This window comes from Erithacus rubecula (genome assembly GCF_903797595.1).
Source record: "Erithacus rubecula genome assembly, chromosome: 8".
In the NCBI taxonomy this organism is placed as follows: domain Eukaryota; kingdom Metazoa; phylum Chordata; class Aves; order Passeriformes; family Muscicapidae; genus Erithacus; species Erithacus rubecula.
The window spans coordinates 30,804,578-30,828,610 of record NC_136659.1 but is presented as its reverse complement, the minus strand read 5'-3'; the positions used below and the strand labels follow the sequence as shown (position 1 = coordinate 30,828,610).

Genomic DNA, 24,033 nt, shown 5'->3' with positions numbered 1-24,033 from the left:
TTTCCTACTTACTTTTTATCTCCCTGCTAATTTCATTCTTATTATATTTTAAATAAAATCAGCAGCAATAGGATTACAGATCCATTGAAATCCATCTCTGCAGACTGTGCATAATGGCTGTTGCTATGCAAAAGTGATGTTGTCTCAAACTGAGAAGATTCCAAAGATTCTTGGTGGTACATTGTATTGAATAAGCACTTTTCCCAATGATGGTTCCTTCAAAGGTTAGTTTTTTATTTATTAAACTATAGACTCTCCCCCAAACATTGCAAGGTACTCTATAAATAGGGCACAGAAATACAAATACCTTTAAATAATAGTTTGCATGCATAATGATTTCCAGCAATCCAATGATAACCTGGATTTCTGTGTGTATTTGGAGAGCACAGCTGCTCTGACTGGAAATGCTGTCTGCCCTGGAGCTCTCCCTCTATTTTGTGGCCCACCAAGGAATTGTTATTTGGGGTCATACAAAATTATTTAGGGTAACTAGTTAGGCAATAGTGACTTCTGGGTTTCTTCCAGCAGTGACACTTCATTTGAATGCTGGTTTCGGGGACAAACTGCTCTGGTAACATGGATTAAATCAAACAGGGGTCAAAGTGGTCCACTGATTTATTGATGGCATGTATTTAGCTGGCAATCAGTAAATTGCACATTAAGGATCAATGCCAGTGGTGCAATGGATGAACCACAGCATTAAACACTTGGAAAATCTCTCTTTGCAACATCAAACTCCCAAGTACTCTTATATATCTAACCCCAACCTCCCCAAGGCTATATGTGCACCCCCATCCCTCCTTTACAGAAATAAAACTTGGAGCCTTCCCTGGCCATGTGCTAATGTGCTGCCATCCCTCCAGTGATGACACATTCACATATGTGAATGAAATTACATTCTTTCTTTGTTTCAAAACTTTCTTCATTCTTCCTCTCATTTCATTCTCTTTAGCACAGCCAGTTTTGGCCATGAACTTGTTTCTGTCTTCTCACCATTCCTTAGGGATTACTTGAATCCTGACATTTTGTTCTCATAGACAGGGAATGCTGAATGTTCACCCCCTTTCAAGTAGGAGTTTCAAAGACAGATGGATGTTTCTTATTCTCTCTGTTATGAATTCATAAAGGCAGGCCAAAACTTACAGAGCTGATTTGGCCCTGCAGGGATTGTTGCTTTGCATTTTGTATCATTCTCTCTGAAGTCACAGAATCAGGCAGTAGCAAAGCTGGAAATGGGACCCCAGAGATCAGACTGCCAAATCCTGGCCTAAGTACTAGAGATGTCTTTGCCTTCTTGCTCTGGAATTCCTACCTACTCCAGCCTGCTCAAGTTTTTCTGAAGTTCAAGATAAATATTTAAGTTATGTTGATAATTGATATTATATCTGTTTCTTATTTGCATTAAAGTCTCCAAGCAGTTTTTCTCCTTTCAGAAATAGCTTGAAGTTTAATATGTTCCATGTGGATATCTATATGATGAGGGACATGAAAAAATCTGATTATAGATAGAGGATTATTCCTGGGATTTGATTCTTTGTGTTGAGGAGTAAGAATTACAGCCTTCAGCATTTCTGGAAACCTTGGAAGGTGTAAGTATTGGCTTAGCTAAAGAGCTGAGTAATTCACTCAGAAAACAGTGAACAGTCTGCAGAGTGGGGTTTTTTTTTTTTCCCTCTGAGCTCTGCCAATGTATGTTATGGAAAAATGGCTAAATGAGGAAACTCATGAAAACATTTCCTCAATTCACACCTCCCACTCAACTGACAGTTCAAAAACTGAGTCAGAAGGGCTAAGAATTGCTCAAAAGTACTGTTGGAATTTGGCAAGGACTTTGGAGCTAGGATTTTATCTCTAATTTGTAGTAAGATAGCTACTGCTGTCATCAGCTGCCATAAGTTTTGACCAGTAAATGTCCTTCACTGAAGATTAATGGTTCCAGTTCAATTATTTTTTCTTACCTCTTCTGATTTTTGATACTGGGACTCCTTTGAAGATCTGTTTTGGCAGAGAAGTAGCAAATGGCTGTTGTGTTAAATTCAGCTTCCTGTACTTGCTACATATTTTATCAGATTGGGTTTAACTGCACTGTCCATGGCTGAAGTTGCCTAAAGAATTGAAATACTGGTGGATTGCCCATGTAGTGGTAAAACAAAGTGTCAGTGTTGTGAGGACCAGGAGGCAGTTTTATTTCAGCATTCAGGTGTTTCATAGGCTGATGTCTGCCTGACACACCATTCCCTAGAGCAGGACAGCCACTGTGGGGTTGTGGGGGTCAGCTCCTGCTTGACCAACCTGATCTCCTACAATAAAGCCCACTTAGTGGATGGGGGAAAGGCTGGGGATGTCTGTACCTGGCCTTAATAAAGACACCATCCCCACAGCATTCTCCTGGAGAAACTGGCTGCTCATGGCTTGGACTGGTGCAGTTTGCTGGGTAAAAACCTGTCTGACATCCAGTCTCAGGGAATTGTGGTGACTGGAGTTACATCCAGCTGGAGCTGTCACCAGTGATGCTTCCCAAAGCTCACTTTAACTTTTCAACATCTTTATTGATGATTTGGACAGGGGATTGAGGGCACTCTCGACAAGTTCACAGACATCAAACTGGGCAGGAGTGTGGGTCTGCTGGAGGGCAGGAGGGCTCTGCAGAGGGATCTGGCCAGGCTGGATCAAAGGGCAGATTCAATTGTGTGAGGTTCATATGGTGATTATGGGAATTAGGTATAGTGGGGGGAAGAAAGGGCATCCTCTTCATACAGCTTTGGTTATTGTGCTTTTTGGCTTCTTCATTGCTAAATCCAAGGTTTTCTGGATTATATTCTTAGAATATCAGTCTGGGTGGAAGGGGAGAGCTTGAGAAAAATGGTAGTTTCAGAATAAGCATCATTATTATAATATTACTTATTTACATTTCTTTATTTGAATTTTTAAAATTTAGTTCCATTCTACACAAATGTAACTGCCTCCATGCATGTGCTAGAGCTTGAATTGAAATTGCTTTTTGGTTGAAATCTGAATTTATTTTCAGCCCAGTTGTGTTAGCCATCTCCAGGATGATTTTAGACTGCAAGTTGTTAAATCCCATAAAGATCTGTGTGTAACTCTCCAATAGGAGTAGAAGAAAAGTAAGTTTCTAGGAACTTGATTTGTGCAGAAGTATTTTCAACAGCAAAACTGACACTACACTCTACCAGAGCAGGATGAGTTTTGTACTTGTGTAGAAATTTTGTTCTGGTCTTTTGTGACTTTATTTTTCTTTAAAGTGTAAAATAGAAGCTGATCTGTTTGACCATACATGGTTGTTCTTTTTGTGTGCTTAGACAGAACTGGCATAATATAAGTGTAGAATTTTAATTCTAAACTCTCTATAACTTAGCTTTGGTTTGAGCAACCTCTTACTCTGTATTACAATTTTATGTCTTGTTTTTGGGAAAGAATTAACTACAAAAATACAGTGGCTCTAAACTCCCTGGAACAGCCAGTATTTATGTGGAGATTTTAATGAGTCTTTAAAAACCCCCTACCTTTAAGGTAAATATTTGATATACTTTAGAAAGTTATGTGTTGCAGTAGACTATAGTGGCATGATTGGTGTTACTAAGTGCATCTGTTTTGCTCACAAACAGATATAAATACAAATTATTTTTGTTGTTGTCATTAATATTTATGTTTCAGGGTCTGCATATGTAATAGGAATTCTGCTGGAAAATGAAGTCTGTTCCAGGATGCTTATTATACATATGAAGCTTTGCACCCGTTGTTTCATTCCAGTTATTTTAAAAATAGAAATCAAACAGATTTCTTTTTTCCCTAATATGCATATTGGATCTGATCCAAGGACTTTTAGACTGCAGACAACTAAAGAACATAAGACTGGAGTACCTTTTATTTCATTATTTTAACTTCAAAACTTAAGTGCCTGACTTCTTTACAAAAACAATCCCTCAAGGATGTATAGGCAGTTCTGTGAGGTGAACATTTAATCCAGATGTTTCTAAAGTGCTCTAAGAATGCCATCAACTCTTGTTGGGCAGTTTGTACATGTTTTTCTTTTCTTTCAAATCAAAAATCTAGTTATTTCAGCAGGAGTATGCTATGTACAAGGTCTACAGAAAAATAATATGCATTTTCTTGAGTTTGCTCAATCTACAGTAACTCGAAATATTGGCCCATTCACCAGAAATGCAAGATAGGAGGTATTTATGAATCTATTATCATTATAAATTTATTCATTATTATTTTTTAATCTAAGGATTTAACCTTTCCTTTAAAGGAAATTCTCCAACTGCCTAAACCAATGCTTGACTTTCTCTGAACACCTGTCTTGACTTCAGTGACCCAAGTTCAAATCCAGTGAGTATTTGGAGGCTAATGAACTTGGGTGATGTCTTTACTAGGGTTTTTGTGGCTCTGGAATTGCTGGCAGGATGTTTCCACGCTTCTGGAACTTAAAACACACTTGACTGTGTCTGCTGCTGTCCAACGTGCTGCAGATGCTTGACTGAGCAGCAAGCAAGGCTGTGCTCTGCAGCTGCCAGCACTGATCCACCCTTTCTCTGGATAGCTGGCTGAGGTATCATTGTGCTGGCCTCAGCTGCATCAAGTCATGTTGCCTGCACATTGCTGCTGAGATTTTGGGTGTGGGAGATGCTGGAACAGACCTGGCATTTCTATGCCTTGGGAATAATGGAGGAGGGAATGGCAGCCACCAGCTGGAACAGCCAAGAACAGCAGCCAGAGCTCTGTGCCATGTTTTGGTTAGCTGGGAGTAGGTGAGGGAAGAAAATTCTGCTGCTGCTAGGATAAATCTAACAGCTCCTTCTTCCTGTTTCATCCTTGCTGGCTACAGATGTCGAATTTGTCAAGTAAGTTGCAGTTTGGGAGATACTTGCTGCTTATAAATGCAATCCCTGGGTGGATGTGGAAAAACTCAAACCCCAGAACCAGGCAGCTCTTATGTCAGCTGATCACATGAACACCCAGAAACTGCAGTTTAACTGTGTGAGGGAAAGAAAGGAAGTGAAAGTCTGTAAGAATGAATAGTTAAAAATGCAAGGCTAAAAAAAGGATTGTTTATTACCACGTCTAGCACTAATGGAGGAAGTAGTTCAACATTTCTTGTTCAACCCATTTTCCCAGTAGATTGAGTCATTTTGATACCTTTATTTATGTGGTATTGTAAAAAGCATGTAAGTAGCTTGTAGAAAACTCATGACCTCAAATTCTGGGAATACTGATAAAGCTGTAACTTTGCCCAAATACATCAGAATCCTCAAATTTCAATTCATCTGCCACAGAGTTTTGATCATATGCAAAAGTTAGCATGCATTTCTTAGTGGCAGTAACCATGTTGTGTGAAAAGGGATTGTCAAAATACATATTATGTACCAGGGCATGAGTTGCTCTGGCAGAACAAATCCTGTTAGCATCATATGAATATATCCTTAGTACACCCCAGGTTAATACATTTTTAGGTCTGACAGAAAGGACTGCATTCTTCAAAAGCACCATCATGCAACATCATAAGACTGCCACAAATAGCATTTCATTATTCAGGAAGTGGCAATATGTCTTGCTTGAATTTTGTGTTAAGATGAAACATTACAGGTAAAACTGACAGATTAATAAGTTCCTAGTAGAAAGGTTTATGAGGAAAAATTCCCAAGCAAGTGTTCCTGTTTAAGAAGAGACTACATGGAAAACTGGCTTCATTTAAGAATTGGTTCTTGGTTGTTATAAATGCAAAAATCCCTCCTGTGTCTGCCCTTAACTCTTCTAGCAGAAAAAAGAAGGGAATTCCCACAGCTAATACATGACACACAGCTATTAGACATCACACTTATTTTTTCATGGCTGTTTAAAAATCTGTCAAGGAGTTGCTTCAACACACTTTTTAGTGAAATGATGTTATTTTAAAGTCCTGTCTGGTGCTGGATGAGTTTGAAGTCTGGTAGACCTTGGGTATCTGTTACCCAGAGCAGTTAACACAAGCAGGTTGTTGCACCTGGAATATCATGGTCAAAGGATTCCAGAACATTTTTGGGCATTCCCATATTGCTCTCCAGGTAACATTCCAGGTTTCTTAGGGAAGCCTCAGTATTTTCTTTCTTTCTTCTGTGTATTTTTTCATATGCTGAAAACCTACTGAGGATAATTAGCAAATAATCCTCTGAAAGATCATCTAATTAATGGGAAATTGGAGTCATGCAGTTTGGCACTAGAGATGAAAAGAATCTATGTGTCAGTGTGCACAATGGCCCAGTGTTCTTTCCTTCAAGGATTTCTGGGATGTAAAGTGATAGGTTAGGAAGGGTCTAAATCATCTCAGAATTAACCTATAATCTACTGAAATAATGAGAGAGAGTTACTTATAAGAATCTGGGTAATCTTAGCCAATTTAAAGGAGATATTGGACATGGCTGAACTTGCCAGTTTCTGTGGAGTAGTTTATAGAATCAGGATTTCCACTTGATACTTATTTATTAGTGACATTCATCAGGATCCTTTCTTTAATGCTTCTTATGAGTAAATGACCCTTTTTTTTGTCATCATACTTAAGAGCAGCAAAATTTGCACTGTCTCATGTGCCAAAGATTGCTATGCTCATAAGTTTGGTATTTTTTAATAAAATAACTTTTTTCAGAAAAAATATAATGTTATTCTTCAAGATAGTATTAGTTTGCTTAATAAAAAACTTTATTTCAGTGATAATAAATTACATGTTCATACAAATTAAGAGTCCTGGGAGAGTAAACTGAAATCTGCCTCCCCAGCAGCAGCTCCAGCCCTGCACGTGCCTCCTTTTGTGACTCTCAGGTTTGGGGTGGGTGCTGGTTTTCAAATGCAAATGAGATAATCCTCATTAGATGGAAACTGGGCGTTGCAATTCGCTTTTAGAACAACCCCTTGGCCTTTTCCCCTCAGCCCAAATCTCCTGGTGGCACAGGCAGAGGCCCCCACACTGTTCAAACAGCAGCCAAGGGCTGAATCTGATGCACAGGCACATCCTCTTTATTCCAGAAGGAGCAAGTGTTGATTGAACACATTTGCTGAACATCCCTTGAGCCCTGGAGCTCTGTTTATAGTACTTGCCTTTGCTCTGGAGGGAACTGATTAACTCTATTTAAATGCTACAGCAGCCACCAAAAGTGGGCCTGAAAGACAAATGAGAAGATGAGATATCTATCTGCCTATCTATAAATAAAATGCAGGAAATTATTAAAGATGAGTCTGGCTGTTCTTTTTTCTCTTTGTTTGCATATTTGTTCTTAAATTAGTTTAATCAAACAGAAAGCTAGAATTATTTAACTTATTTCTAGATTTTTCTAAAATACTTATATGAATGTAGAATTTGAAATAATGGAGCCACTGTTGCAGGTTTACAAGTACCTGCTTTGAAACTCACTTAGAGACAGATGGAAGTGTTATTATCCTAAAAAACTGTTCAATATTTATGATTAATATCCAAAGCAATTAAAAATTAAAACATCTGAAACTGTTAATTGTAAATCTCCACAAAATATTCACTTTAGAATATTTAAACATTTGAAAAAAAACCCAACAACTTGACATACCTTAAGTTTCTCAGTTGTAATGTGAAAGTCTTGCTTTCTGATACACCTGAATTTTTTCAGGACTGAAAACTAGTTGAAACTGCCCTTGTCTGTGCTGAAGATATAGAACTCCTTACTGCTGCTTCTTATGAAAAATATTAACATTTTTTCTGGTTTGTACTGTGAAATTCTTCAATGCTCAGTGAATAACAGTATAACTGATCTGTGTAATATTTCTTCCTCTAATAAAACTAAGGGGAGTAGTGACCCCATTCCACAAACAACAGCTGCATGAGATATATTCAAGATTTATGTTCATTTATACAATATTTAAAGTAAGAGCACTTCCCAGCACGGGGAGATGTCAGTGTTGTCATGGCAACAGATGAAGTTGTGGCAGGATGGATGAGGCAGGTCTCAGCCTTGGCCAGGCTGGAGCCAAACCTCACCTGTGCTTTGAGCCTCTCACCCAGGAGTGACCTGTGCTGCTCCTGCTCTGCTTGGGCAGCAGGTGCTGGGGGAGGTGGGAAATGGAGGAGCTGACCTTGGGGTGGTGAGTCTGGGGAGGTTTTTTAAGCCTCCAGACAATTCCAATTGTTTTTCCCTGTGTGAAGCATTTTCTGCTGGTGACACGAGGCTGAGCAAGGATCTGCTGGTGATGGGTGCTGACAAGTGTGACTGTTCTGTCTTTGATGGTTTAGGCCAGCTCTACTTCTTCCATGCTGTGTTTCCACAAATGTAAAAAATGCCATATCTGCCAGCTCACTTTGGTTTACCTTCCCTCCTCCCACTGCCTGGGTAATTGTGCCTACACACATGGAAAACACATGGAAGCATTTGTTTAGCACCTTTCCTGAGCCAAACTGTCCTTTTCTTTAGTTGGAAAATGTAAACAAGTGAGGAGTTTGCATTTGATTCTATTTGAATTCTGCTTTGTACTTCCTTACAGCTTCTCAAATTCTAAATAACACCTAGGGTTTGAGGGAGTGGCCAGTTATTTTGGCCAGTTGTTTTTATTGTTTTTCAGTACTTGAGCAGCCTTGGGGATAGTGCTTTTTCTGTAGTAATTCCAAAAGAAACCAAAGGGAAAATAAGAATACATATTTGTGTCATTTTCATGTTCTGATAATGGAATTATGTGTCACAAGAAACACACTGCACTAAAATCTATTAAGGAGAGGACCTGCATCTTTAAAGTAACATCAAGGTATATCATTAATTGACCAAACTCTTTAGGAAATCACCTCATCTCTGCAGGACTTGCTATGCAGACACTCCTCTGTCTTTTAATGTTTATAATAATCTGTACAAACCTGTGTAATGACATTATATAGGGCTCCCTTTTGATGCTTTTTCTGGCTATCTTTATTCAGATAATATTTCTGTCTGGTTATAAAATGAAAGGTGAGTGTTCTTCAAGCCATATTAGGCCTTCTTTAAGAAAGGAAAGATATTTTCATTATCCTTGCTGTGATAAACTTTTACATGGATTCTTAAGGAGTTCTTTTGAAGTTTAAGGATAAACTGGTACCTTACTGATGTGCTTTATTTTGATAGTTATTTTGCCTATGGATCAGAACTTACTCACAGAGTTAATTTTATAAGGAATTGAAAATGTTCTTGGTATGGTTCTCTGTACAGATTTAAAGTGTGCTGAGAGGAAACAGATGCTGTGCATCCATTTCAGGTCAGTTGCCAGAGATTTTAAAAAAAATTAACACCAGCTGATTTTTTTACTTTTCTGAGAGTTTGTCTGAGCACCATAGAGTGGTAAAGACCCAGCCCCTGATTATTGTCAGATCCAAATTTCCAAATAAACAAAGTGACTATAATTAACATTTTTTTAAAGGTGTAAAAACTGAACCTGCTTATTTCTGGATGCCAATTCAGACTTCTGTCTAAATCTGCCAAACTAGTTGTATCAACAAATGATAAAGACTGTGTATTTTAGATAGGTGGAACCTGAATTATATAGGGAAATTAGATTGGCACAAAAAACCAATCTGAATGAATGTTGAATGCCTAATCTTACTGAGTATTTATAAGATTGTTTCAGTTTGTTTGTGCATATATTCTTCTAGCTGTCTCAATGAACTTTTTTTTTCTGAGGCTGCTCTCCATGGTACCTGTCATGAAATTAATCATCTGGCCTGTGTTCAGTACTGCAGTTCCCAAGTGCCAGCACCTGTTTTTACAATTTCTTTCACAGCAGAAATGAAGAATTCATTGATTCCATTTGTGCCAGTATAAAGCTGCAGACTTTTAATCCTAAATTTGTTAAAGAACATCAAAGATATGGATCAAATAATCATTGTTTCTTGTTGCTCCATGACATGAAATAATAGCAGAAACAATTGAGAGAATAATTTGCTGTATTAATGTACAGCAAGAACCAAAATCTTTCACAATTTTATTTAAAGTTCTTGCCATCATATTTACTTAATAACTCTTGATGAGCACCTTTTACTCCTTTATTGCATTTGCTTTTGAGTAAATGCTTCATTTGCAACAAAAGCAATAACTGGGCAAAAGTCATTACCCAGTTCATAAGGAAATGGCTTTTTTTGGACTCTACTTCATCAGTATCACAACCCAACAAGTCATTATCTTTTGAGACACTGATATTGAAAATATTTCCAATTAAATTAGTGTTAATGAAATTGTTCTGCAAATGTGTATGAGTCAGTGATTATCAGATCTCTGTGCTCAGATAACCAGAGAGGTCGCAGCTGTGGGCTGGTGCTGTGTCACTGTGAGGTGAGATCTGGGCCACCCCAGCACAGGGGAGCCAGCCCTGGACACTGTGGGTGCCAGTCTGAGTCATGGGGAGGAGCTGTTTGAGCTACTAGTGGGCAAGATTAATTTTATAAATAATTATAATTGAACCAGAACAGGTGAATACAGGTATTTCCCTTCTAGGCTAGAAATTGGAAGAATATTAAAAGCCATGCCAGTGAGTGAGTTTGCTCATAATTCCCTCTGTAAAGTTTGTAACCTGTTGATTTGTTGAATCAAACAACTCTAAAAATCAGGTAGGAATCAGTGTTGGTTTTAACACATGGCTGGCCAGGTAGGGATCTGACATTTTGTTCCTGTTATGGCTCATCACAAAAGCAAATTCCAAAGAAGTCATTTTAACAAAAGAGGGATACATTTGCTATGCATTCCTGGGAAGATCATGCATGTGAAGGAAAAAAATGGAAACAAGTAAATAAGTGAAATCTTTAGAGTATCATTTAATCTTTTGATTCTTTCCTTCTCTGAATTTTCATTGTTTTGATTGGGATTCACCAAAATGTGTTCAGGGTTTTGTTACATCAGTTTGGAATGTCTGTTGAAAGTGAACTGTCATTCCAAGAGGTCATTTTGGATAACAGAGCTGGGAGAGCTGTGCCCCAAGACCCCTTCTGAAAGTTGGTAGTGTCTTGTGGCTAATAGCTCAAAATACAGTGCAATACTAAATGCCCCAGAAAATGGGCTTGTAGTGACTACCTAGTGACTGATCCTGAACCATGGCTCTTTGTTTTTTGTCATATATGCAAAAAATGCAAAGGAGGCCATAAATAAATAATTATTTTCTTTGAAATTATGAGTCTATAGATTATATCATATATATCATAGAATATATGCCATAATATAAAGATTGTTTTCTGTGTCATAAGGGCTTTTTGACATGTGGGAAATTGCAAATCCATTTTACAAACATTATTAGAACTACTTGTCTGCACTGTGTGTGTTCAGAGTGATCACCTCCTTTCCTGTACAAGGATAAATTCTTGCTGCAGAAGAACTTTCAGAATTGTTCTTAAGCCCTTTCAAGACTTTATGTGTGAACTGTGACTAATCTCCTGGCTTCCATCTGGAGCAGCTGTGTCATTCCTACTTCCTACCCCAGAGCAGCCTCAGCTCTAGCTCTGAAATATTTTTTTTCTCCTCTGGAGATTCTTTTCAATTTCATTTTCTTTATATTTTTTTTTTTTTTCTGAGAGAATGAGATAGTGTGTGCAGCATATTTTTTAAGAGGCAGTATGCAAAAGGAAGTAATCAGGATACTTAAGAAGAGGTTAAAAATTCTCATTTGAAGAAAGGATATTATCTTTCAGCATTTCAAACATATATTTGCAAAATAATGTTTTCACCTGTAAGAATTCTTTTATCCAGCTCTATCATTGATCAGGTTATTTCAATAATTTCCATGGAAATTTTTAGACTTCTTTGTTACATTCTATTCAAAATGGGAAATTTTAAATTTCAGCTGAGTGTTACAAACACAGATAATTGTATGAAAATAAGATTATCAAGTAGTATAAATAAACAAGCATATCTGAGAAATTTGGTGTAAATTTACACAGTCAGACTCTGGACTCTTACCTCTTATGTAAGCAATCAAGTTACCATGATATATAGGGTGAAGTTAATTTGGAGTATTCTGGAACTCACTGTAATTCTCTTTGTACAGGTGACAAAAAGTAACTTGTTCTTTCTGCTTTCCAAAAATAAGCTACTATTAACATAATAATATAATCTGTTTTTTGGAGTGTTGCAACAGTATTTCCTGATTCCATATGCTTTGGGGTAGAGGGAAAATATTTGTTAGACTTTTCTAAACAAGACTACAAAGATAATTAACTTGTGTGCTTGCACACATTAACTTCAAATCCTTTACATTCATTTCACTCTGCTGATTTTTTTATTCTTGATTTTTCAAGTGGCTGAATGAACTTGCTGCAGTCTCTTCTGTGCTCCTGCAAAGCAGATTTAGCATTGTTTTATGGCTCTGACCACCAGGCAACTGGAAGGATGAGTAAGAGCAACCCAGGGGAAACCATGCAATAACTTGTAAACTTAAAAGGAGACAATAACTTGTGAGCTTAAAAGGATGTCTCACCTGTGGGGGAGGCTGGGAGGTCATCAAGGACAGTGGCTGGGCTGGCATAGTTAGTGCTGTCATTGAATATGAAAACCTGTTTTGGCTGGGGAGGCTTTGCAGAAGGAAGTTGTCTCTCCCCAGGCAGCAGGTGAGGGAAATCCCCAGTGGAATCAGGGCTGGAATCACTGGGGACAGTGATGTTTGCATCATCTGGGGTCAGGCTGGGCTGCACTGCTGCATCAGGCCAAGGAGCTTCAAAGCCCCACCTTGCCAAGGAAGGAAAACACCAAATCTGGCACAGTGGGGATGGTCAGCAAGGCATCTTTGCTGAATCTGCAGTGCTGCAGTGGTGTTACAATCCCAGGCACCTCTAAACCCACCACTTCTACTAAATTAATCTCAGCTTCAAGGGTAGGATTGGTGACTATGGGTCCAGACCATTGGATTTTTTGCAAATAATAGTCCAGAATTCTGGTGTTAGTAATTCTAAGTTTCTGCTTTTTTAAAACCAGCAAGTATTCTCAACATGATTTAGAAATGAAAAAACCAACCCAACCCAAACCCTGATTACTGATTCGTGGAGCCAGACAATGAGCAGATACTGGCTGATCTCTAAAAGGAGAGCAGATGAAGATCTAAGAATGATAAAAAAGTATGTGTGTGTTTGGGCTTTTTGCTTTCAATAATCTGAAAAAATGTTTTAAAAATATGGTATTGATAAAATTTTTTAAAACTTTTGCTGTCTGATGATTGTGGAAGACATTTTAATGTGTTTAAAGTTATGTCCATTTTCAGAAGGGCAACTGCAGGAGTCTTGAAATTGGATTTTCAGAGACCATGCTTATCATTTCAGAAAATTAAGTCAGGATATTTTAGATGATTCCATGGATTGTTTGTGTGTAGTGTCATCTATTTGGACTCCAGGTAAAGTGCATATCAACTCTGCTTTAAACATTCTCAGTATACTGACACACAACATTTTCATCTTAGCTTTGAAGGCTGCATAATAGGAAATAAAAGCAAAAAAGAACAACAGCAGTTCTTTGTATGTTAAAAACATACATATATGCTGCTTGACATACAGGTTTTATCCTGGGAATATGTTTGTAAGACTTCTCAAGAGCTTGCTCCTTGGAATTGTTGTGCATAGAAGAGAAAAAATAATTGATGTTGTTTGAGTTTTATTGACATGATTATATGTTTTATATAGCAATATACAACCTTGTAATATCCCTCTGTCTTATCATCACATTTTTATGATATTATCTGGACTGTTTTCTGTCCAAATAAATTAAGCTCATCTCATCAGAGAGGATTGCAAGTCTTCTATTTCTTTGATCAGAATTAGCAGAAGATATGTCAAGCCAATTACTCTGAAATTGGACAGATGCAGAGCAGTGTGGTATGTCAATCACTCAGTGGGTTTTCTTTTAGTTTTACAACTCTGGGTTTGTCAGGGAAGCTCTTCCCAGTCTTTGAATGGCTGGATATGATTTTCTGTTGCTGCCTGTTGTCAAGACCATGCGATTGGAAGATAAATGGTTCTAAAATGTTCTAAAATGTTGCAAGATGGTTTATTTAGAATTACTGCATTTAAAAGCTACTAACAGAGCTTGTTTAAAAAAACACAAAACAAAGGAAATTATTTGGTAAGGTTCAGATTTCATTTTAATTTTTTTGCTTAATGACTTGGGGCTCACAGCTGATGTGACACTTGGGTTTGCTCTCAAGCTGTAGGCTGAGCCTGAGCACAGAGCTATTTTATGTGTGCTGTGTGTCTGTGGCATCCTTGCTGTCAGAGCATCCCCTGCTACAGCTCTGGAGGAGGATTGATGACAGGGTTCTTTATTGCAGCCCTTAGCAATAGATTGTTGAGATTAACACATTGTCAGAAGAAGAGATTTGTCTGAAGGGCCTGCAATTCCTCCCTACAGTTACATTCAACAGAGAACCAGCAGACAGTTGCTTCTCTCCTCAGAAGGTTTGTTTATATTTCAGCTTAGAAAGAGAAAAGATAGCACAGAGGATTTACTTTTTCTATTTTTCTTTCTGACTTGTGATTTGTTTAACAGAATTGTTTGTGTTCAGAACTTGACTGTTTAATTAAATTTGTGCAAGAAGGGTGAATTTTCATTGCTTGGTGGCTTTTATTAAAGAAACATTAGTAATCCACTTCAAACTTGAAGATTTCCTGGCATTCCAACAACTGTACTATCTTTTAGTTTGTGAGCTGAAATCAATCCATTGTACTTGAATTACCTGGACTATTTCACTGTTTTGTGCAAATAACATAATTTTCCCTATCACAGATGCAAATGGTAGGCTAATGTCACTTTGATCATGACCCATGATAAAATATATGGAAATAGGTGATAAAATCTGCTATTTGGTCTGACTGAACAAGGTAACATTTCCAGTCATCTCTTTATTTCAAGTCATCTGACCATAGAAATAAATTTTAGTGTAGCAATCTAAGTGATAAACTGCCACAGCTTATCTGACAATACAGTAAATGTAAATAAATATTGATAGGACAGTACTGAGATTAAGTTATGAATAAACCTGCTTAATCAGGGTGACCATTGTTGTTTTGGCATTTTGTAGGTTTATTAGCAAAATTTATTATAATTGTGGTAGTTTTCCCAATTTACCCTCAGTTCCAAAATATCTGTTATTTTATTCCAATATAATCCTTCCAGGTGTGAATTTTGGTGCTTTGTCAAATGTGCCACGTGAAGAAATTCTTGAACATACTGACCAGTAAAGGGAGAGCAAATGATTCTGCATTTTTAAAACTTCAGATTTAGAGGATGAGAACATCTGTGTGAGCATTTTACTAGCTTCCATGTTAAATGACAGGAATTGAACTCTCACTTGATAAAGCTAATGATTAAATAGAAGATTTAATGGGGTATGGAATAGTTGAGGAGTATGCAGGCATGTCCTTAGCATGATGTGCTATGTGCTTAACTTCTGAGAACAAGTCCTTAGGTTCCTACATACAAAGATGGGCTGGAAAGTCTGGTCAGATGTCCTTTACCTTGAGGTATCTAAATTATTTTATATCAAAAAGCATCTTTAAATTGGAATTCTGTTTAGACATGCATGTAAAACCAGGTTTTAAAGTTTCTCCAGTAAGACACTGACCTGTCTGGGATGGTGCATTCCTAATCTCCCTTTACAAAAGGAAAATCTCTAAGATTGTGCTGTGTTCTGGCAGCCTGCTTAATTGTACTTGGCAGCTTGCTTTGGCTCTGGAGCTGCTCACCAGCCTTCTAATTAAATAGGGGTGCCCTGATAGGTGTCTTGTCTCTGAAATCGATAGGGATGATGAAAAGGGCTGTGAAAGCAACTAATTATCTTTCAACAACCAATGCTTTTCAGTTTGGCTCTTCCCTGGTTTTCATATTTCTAAGTTCATTAAAGTGCTTAGAGAACAAACATTTTGTATGAGATGAAATATCATGAATGTGAATTTCTTCTGGTCCTGTGCTCACACACCTTGTTCCATTCTTGGCACGTTCAGGAGAGCAATGCACAGAGAAATTAATATCAATCCCCAGTTTTGGTTTTGGTCAGGTGTGGATGGGCTCCAACCAGGGTAGCAGCCAAATGTAGATGTGAAGAGAATTTATTCTATTTCTGTTTATCTTCCTCAAGAACAGCATATCAAGACAACCACCTATGAGTTAAGGGAGGAACCAGGCACGAATATCAAGGAACATTCCAAGCAAATATCTTCTTTTGCCTTCATAAAAAAATGGAACACAGATAGGCGGTTATACTAGAAATGTATTTTTAAAAAATGTTCCAGCCTGCCTCTAGGTTCTCAGATACCTGAGTTTGAATGTAATTTTCAATAGCTCTTATAATTTTTTTGGGTGTATTCATTATTTGGTGTCCAGCTGACAGTTTTGTATGAACTCATTTTTCTCTGATCCAAATTCAGAACTTTTCATAGGGAGCTAAAATGAGAGATGCTTAAAATAGTCACCTTTGCATTCATGGCTCCCACTGCATTTGTGTTCAAGAGGTTTCAGCAGGATGAAAACAAGCTTTAAAACTTGCCAGTGGGGGTGCACAAGTCACATCCGTTTCTGTAATTGTAATTACATTATATTAATGCAAGTTAAGGGACAATGCAAAATCATTTTCAAAATCAATGTTTTTTTCAGCACTTGCTACACTTCTGAAGCTGTGCTGCATTTCTCTATAGAAGAAATCTGCTTTGATTTTTCAGAAGTCTGTTCAAATACTTTTAGTATAAAAATAGTCTCTCACAACTGTTGAGCTGAGGGAATGCCATAAAGCTCCTACAGAAGGTTTCTAATTGGGGTGCTGTTTTCCAAGTTTGCAGCTCTAAAAGTTAAGGCTTTGACAATGTGCAATATAAAAGGCAGGTCATAGCATCACACAGTTTATTTGAATAGATAAGGTTTTGATGGTGCTTGCTGTGACTCTTTGCAGAATTACTCCATCCTTTTGTATGGTAAGATGATTTTCCCTGTGTGTAACTGGTTTGTGGAAGTCTGTTTTAGAGATAAGAATCCCAGGAAAAGAAATGTTTCAGGGTTGGCAGTAAGGTGTGTGGGACTGTGCCAGCCACCTGGATCTACCTGCCTTTCACACCCTCTCTTCAGAATCCTGTTCTTCTGGATTATTAAACTTATTCTGGATCTCTAATCTTCAAATATCTCCTGTGGTCCCTGATGCAGTTCTATTTCCTTTCCTCTGAAATATGAAGACTTTTTTTTTAAATGTAATTTTAAATAGTTACATGTCTATAATGACCTCAAAACCCACAACTTCCTCCACACACACTGAAAAGTTTTAATGCTTTTGATTTCCAAAATACCCCAACTTGCTCACAGTCAAGTTTGAAATAGTAACATGAGAATAGAGCAAAAATAAATAAAAATACCCTCAATCTGGAGCTTTGGCACTTGGACATTTCTGATATATTTATCTAGTCTAAATCTGGCAAATTGAGCACCATTTAAAAATGAAACCAATAGGCTTCTTTACAGGAATGGAGACAAATAACCCTGTCAGGGGCAGGGGGTGCAGTCCTTACTGGGTATGCTCTTTTAAGTGTGCTATGCTTCTAAATAAAAGTTCTTAACAGTAGTTTTTACTTCCATCACCAATACACAGCCAATAGCACAGCCAATAATATTCATACATTTATTAAAGGCTGTACTGCAGTGAGCCTGAATCCTTGCATATAAATTCTATGTTAATACATCTGAGCTTTTGTACAATATCTGTCTTTAATTATCTTTCTGAAAGGATCTCTTCATCTTTCTAATGTGACCACAGGACAAGAACTTACCAAAACCTGAGAATAATAGCAGTGTTTCATCTCTGACTAGCAATTCAAAACCATCAAAGACTCATAGAAAGGTTTAATCTGTTACAGGTTTGAGGATACATTTATAAAACATGAGTTTGTTGAATCCCTATGAAGCTTCCAGAAACCCTTTAGGTCAGATAATGTTCTTCACCTCGGTGTCCTGGCTGTTATTCTGTTAATTTTGTTTTACATCAACTGTTCAGACTCGCAAGAACAGTTTGGGGTTTTTTGTTTTTTTTTTTTCTTTTGTGCTGAGCAGAACCTCAATGCTTCTCTTGCCTCCAGTCAGTAAAACAAAAATTGGGAGAAATTTTGTGTTTGGAGAGTCTCCCAGGTCATTAAATCTAGATAACCCTGCCCTGGATACAGCAAGTTACAAATCTTGGCCAGAGGGCTTTAGAAACAGCTGTTGAGTGTGTCTGATATCACCCAGCATTTGTGATAATTTGTGGCTTTTTTAGCCAAGGTACCACTCCTTCCTCATCCCTTTTCAGGGTCAAAGTGCTTCCTTTGGTTTTGGAAGCTCACTGCAGGCTTGAAATTACAAAATTTGTGGATTGCATGCATGAGCTGCAGGAACCTTCCTGGTAAATGTGCAGTTACAAGCATTTGCAACATTCTAGGCCATTTCAGTTGTTATATTTGGAGTTGGGGCATCAATAATACATAGTTTCATTAAAAGACAATGTGCTTTAATGTCATTGCAGTGACTTATTTTGGGCATTTCAAGTGACCCCATTTAAAATACAACAGATGAAAGTGTGCACCTGTATATTCTATTGCAGAGAGTTTGCACCACATATCTAGCTGGTTTTTTATAGACCTAAAAGTTTCATTATTTCTATTCTGAAATGCCAACATATGCATTTAGTATCCCAATAAAGCTCAACTGGAGCTGTAACATATGGGCCCTCTTTTAGTTCCGGCCTCCTGGAAAGCCAAAACTAAACAAAAAGACCAAGTCCTCCTTTGCTCTGATTTATTGGTGTTCTTTTTTTTTTGAGATGATCTTGTTTGAAAACAGAAGGTTGGCACCTGAGAGAGGAAGCACAGGAGTGTGTGAAGCAGTGGGATGCCAGACAGGAGGGATTCTGCTCTCTCCTGTGCTTTGCAGAGCCCTTGCACATGCTGGAATATTGCTGGAATATTGCTGGGGTATTGCTGGAATATTGCTGGGGTATTGCTGGGGTATTGCTGGGATATTGCTGGGGTATTGCTGGAATATTGCTGGGGTATTACTGGGGTATTGCTGGGGTATTGCTGGGGTATTGCTGGGGTATTGCTGGGGTATTGCTGGAATATTGCTGGGGTATTGCTGGGGTATTGCTGGGGTATTGCTGGGGTATTGCTCCTGCATGGGCTCTGAGCAGCTCTAGAAATTGCTGCTGATTCTGCATGATGGGAGTTGTCTGATTTCTGTTTACAAACAGCTTCCCCTAAGGAAATGGTTGCTGGTGTTCATCTCTAGCAATGCTGGAAAAGAGTGCCATAGAAAATTGACAGCTCTGCTATAGTTGGCTGACCATTTATTAGTGTTCTACTCACTGAAGGGTGGCAGGGAAAGCTTGGGGTAGATAGAAGGTATTTCTGCAGCTGTTAAAAGATATCCCAGGCATTATTTTTTTCTTTTCCTGAAATAAGGAGCAGATTTACTGTCAGTGTCTGTATGTCTCTGTCATTCAGAGGCTTTATATCACTGCTGTGCTCAGTTTGCTGTGTACTGCAGCTGGGTCACTGTGTTCTCCACAAGGGGAATGTTTTCATCATTTGAAGTTACACCTTGTTTTCTGTAGTGGATTATTTCACAGTTCAGGATTGGGCAGTCCTGTGAGTTTGCTCATGCCCCTTTGTGGGACATGCCAGGGGAGGCCTGGCTGCTCTTTTGGTGGCAAAAGGGAAGCTGAAAGCAAATAAAACTTAAGTGAACCTGCATCCTAAGGGGGGTTTTGCTGTTCTTTGTTACTATTGCTGAGCACCATGGTAAAATGGATAATCAGTTTCAAATGGAAGCAAAAAGCATGTAAGCAAAGTGAGTCAGGGGAGAACTGGCATTTCTTTTCAAGAACTGCAAAAACAGGATTTAAAAATTTCTAAAATTGAAACATTGAAAAATGAATGTATATATATATATATAATGTATAAAATCCCAAAGTCAGAAATAATAATATTATTATTATTATTAATAACAACAATAATAATGAATAGTAAAAAAAGTTCTGCTAACATATGAAGAAACTGGAAAGAACTGTTTCAATTAAACTCAAAGGAAAACCTTTGCACAAAGCCCTGAAACTCTGCTGCTTCTATCACAATAAATGGGGAATACATTCAACTGTTATGGTTCACTGAAGAAAATGAAGTTATAGAAGTTTACAGCTGCTAAAGATTTGACCATTGCCAAACAAAAAAGCAAAATAATAAACTGCATAATAGGACAGGCGTTTATTCCTGGAAAGCTTTACTATTACCAATAGCAAAATTTGATCCCTTACTGAATCTACAAACATTTTTGGGTTAGCTGAGGATTGTTTGTGGTTTCTTGGCCTGACAGTGACACCCCAGGTAGTGGCAGAGCTGAAGACTTGGTGTCTGGCTCTGGAGCCCTGTTCACTCAGTTCCCAGGGCTGAGCTTCCCCAAGGACTGAAATCTCCTGGGACTCTCCTGCAGTTCATTCTGCAGAGTGTTGCTGTGATATCTTTCAGACAGGTGGAAAAATAAATCCTCTTAGGGACTTCTTTAACTTGGTTGTAAATTCTAATGAGATGAAGATCCAGGTTTGATGTATATTAAATTTAGGCTTCACTTGGTAGATACATACAAGTGTAGTGGTACTGAGCAGAAATGAGGGCCTTTACCATGGGATGTAGAAAATGAGCCAAAGATTTTGTGTAGATAATGTTGGTACATGTTTGTCAATTACTATGGGATAGAAACTTGGATCTAGAGGGATGACACTGGTAGATAGCTCTGGATCTACCCATGCAGATAAGGTATCTGGCTGACTTGTGTCTGAGATAACTGAATGCATGGCAGCCAGTTGTAGCTGCTGATTGCAGAAATTTAATGCATGTGCATAAAAATCCTTAAATTTTGCTCTACAAAAATTCAGGGGAAGGGAGAAGGCCTCTGAGGAAAGGTATGTGTACCTATTGATCTGGGTCAGTAGCATCTTTAACAAGTATTAACATTATCAGTCTGTGTTCTTTGCCTTCAGTTGTGAGGGATTTTTAGAAAATAACTGCTTATTTGGGTTTTTTTTTTAATTTGGAATGGATTTATTTTGAAATATTTGCTGTAACATTAGTTTTAGATGTTTTACCAGCACTAGGCAATGAAAACAGACTGTATTTCAGTCTCATTTCTGATTCAGCAGAACTCCAGTTCCTCTTGCTTGTGACTGTACAACCTGCAAGATCTGCATGGTAATATATAGAGACATAAACCCACCACTTTCAGCAGTGTTCAAATTGTCTGATTTCTGCCAAGTCCAGGTCATGTGCTTTTGAAGCCTTGGTATTTTATGTGCTGACATCCAAGCTTGTCTTTCAGAAAGACTAATTTCAAAGCAAACCTGCTGCAGTGATTGTTCCATCTAGAGGAGCTGCCTAAAAAGAATTTTTCCCATCCTGAGTAGGTAAGGGGAGATTTTTTGACAGGTGGAGGAGAAGTTTTTTGTACCATCTCTCATTTGTAGTCAAACTCATCCCAAAATATTTTTTTGAAAGACCTGGAGTCAGAGTTAATTTTCTGTCCTATTTCCTGTCTCCTAGCTTTGTACAAAAAGGTGCCAGGGAGATATCTCAACACGGGAGGAAATGAGAGTCTCAGGGTAACTGCAGGGTCCTCACCCTAGAGCAAATTTGAGCTGAATTGACAAAGGCTAGTGGCAGACTAGATATCTGGAAAATAAAATTGGAACTATTTTGTGGAGTTAAGGCCCTGGTTACATGATTTCTTTCTGATGCACATGACATGAGTAAAAGCCTTATTTTGTTGAGGGTAGAATGTGTGGGATATAGGCAATTTTTTTAAAAAAATTTGAAATAACTTTGAAAGGGGCGAAGGAATTCCAGCAAAACCTGACCTATAGGCCAGCAGACTTCACAAATTGATATTGCTGTGCAGGTGGATTCAGCAGAAGATTTGTTGCTTACTGTGCTGGCTCTATTTTTAGTTTCTGACTGCTTGCAAGTTCTGTTTACAAATGTCAGGAAAATGCATTAGGATTATCTGTTTTATTGTAGAGGTAATAAAATGATGTCCAGTTTAGGCAATAAAACAGCTAAAAGCAGGCTCCCACTGTCATGGCAGTGTAGCTGCTAAATGTGGCCTCACAGTGGTTTTAAGCTGCCTGCTCTGTTCTTTCCTCATTGTTTCCCACATTGTTCTGGCTCAGTATGGAGATTGGGAATCTCTGGGGTTTTTTATTCCCATCTGGGAGTAGCTGAAAATGCACTTTGAGAAGAGGGAAGGTGAGGGATCAGCAGAAGCTCCCTGGCCCATCCCTGCAGTGCCCTACATCTCTCCTGGAGCCCAGCAGTGATACTGGAGGCATCAGGACCACAATTTTTCCTTTTCTCAAAGCTTGGCTGCTAAGAAATACTTCTCCAAGAATCCTTTCAGCTTCAGTGCCTGGAGTGGGAACCAGTTGTTTTCTGTGGATGTGGTTGGCCTCTTGCAGCCTGTGTTGGCTGATACCCTGTAATCCAATATTAGAGCTGCTTTCACTGCCACAGAGCCTGAATTCATGGACAAACATCCTGTTTAAGCTGGGATGGCTTACTGGGGAGCTTTATGACTGTACTTGCCAGCTAGAAGCATTAATGTGCTTAAGTCAGGACTGAAAGTGCTTTAACATTGTTATTTGACTCTGAAAGAAAAAGAAATGCATTGTTTATTCCATTAGAAAAACAGTGTGTAAATAAATAATATAGAAATACATCTTTCCAGCATTAAAAGGTCCTTATTACCTTTATTATGGCCTTCTACCACTAAAAGTTAGTGTTGTAGGATGCCAGTCCTAGTCATATTCACTAATTGGCAAAAAGGCTTGAGCAGAGTTGTGACACTGTTAGTTAATACTTGTTTTTCATTGCTGTTTTAGATAGCTCAGGACAAACAGATTGTGTGTTACTGCTGTGATAGAATACATAAAATAAAAATAGTTCTCATGCTGAATTCATGTGCTTTAAATATACCAATATGTCCCCTCTAGCATCCCTAAGGTGTGGCTATCTGTATGCAGTTCATCACCAGAGAAATTGCATATTCATTTTCAAAGGAACCATAAAATTAGTTTGTTTAAAGTCTGGATCTGATTTGGGAAATAAACTGGCAGTTTAGTAAAACCTGAGGAGTTAATTCCACTAGAGGGGTAAGCTAGAAATAGAAGTAGGAGTAAAAGTGTTGCTTTGAACTGTATCATATGGAAGCAGCAATGACAGGAACATTGCAAGTTTGTATGTACCTGTGAATCCCCATAATTTTTTTGCAACTTTTGCAGATTTTGAAAGTATGTGCCTCTAAGGAGGCAGACAATGAAAATTTGATAGGCAATCTATTATTATGCAGTGAAGTGTTGAAATTTGCAGGTCACTGGCAAGTCTGACCAAGAAATATGGCTTCTTTTTTTATCTAGGGAATGAAGAGTGGGAAATCATGGTTTAAAAATGAGAGGGAGATGTAAATCTGCACTGTTTCAACACTTCTCAAATTTGAGAAAATTGGAGCCTGGAGAGGAACCTTGATGACTTTTCTTGGTGTTTTGGCCAAATGCAATGATTAAAGTCCAAATATTTGTGACATTGGGTGTGCTTGTGATTACACCTAGGTCTTAGATCCATAACAAAAGGATTTTTTTTCCCCAAGGATTTAATTTCTGTTTCTCCAGATAAGTGCCACAGGATTTCAGCTTGCTGTTACTCAAAAGAACAGTCAAATCATAGTCTCTGTTCTGCCAAGCTGCTCTAATGAACAATGAGAATTAGATACTGTGTTTGTCAGCCTAAGATTGACAAAGACATTGATGAGTCTGTATTTATTTTTGTTTATTTGGGTGTTTTTCCTACAAAAATGTGTTCTTATTAAGTTAGCTGATATCAGCTCATATGAGAGTAGTCAAATCAATTCTTTCAGGCTTTGTTTCAAGCCCTCTTGATACTGGAGCTGGAGTTGTGTGAGTTTATTCAGGGGGCAGAAGTTCAGATGGTCCTTCACAAAGCACAGCAAGAAGGGTGGAGCTGCTCAGTGCCTGAGA

The 24,033-nt window shown here is 38.1% G+C and overlaps 1 protein-coding gene across 2 annotated transcripts in view; it reads left to right on the top strand.

Annotated features, from left to right (window-relative positions):
* Nucleotides 1–24,033, top strand: part of TMEM163 (transmembrane protein 163) — an 84,170-nt gene that overhangs the window by 26,749 nt on the left and 33,388 nt on the right. The gene's annotated exons all lie outside the window — the stretch shown is intronic.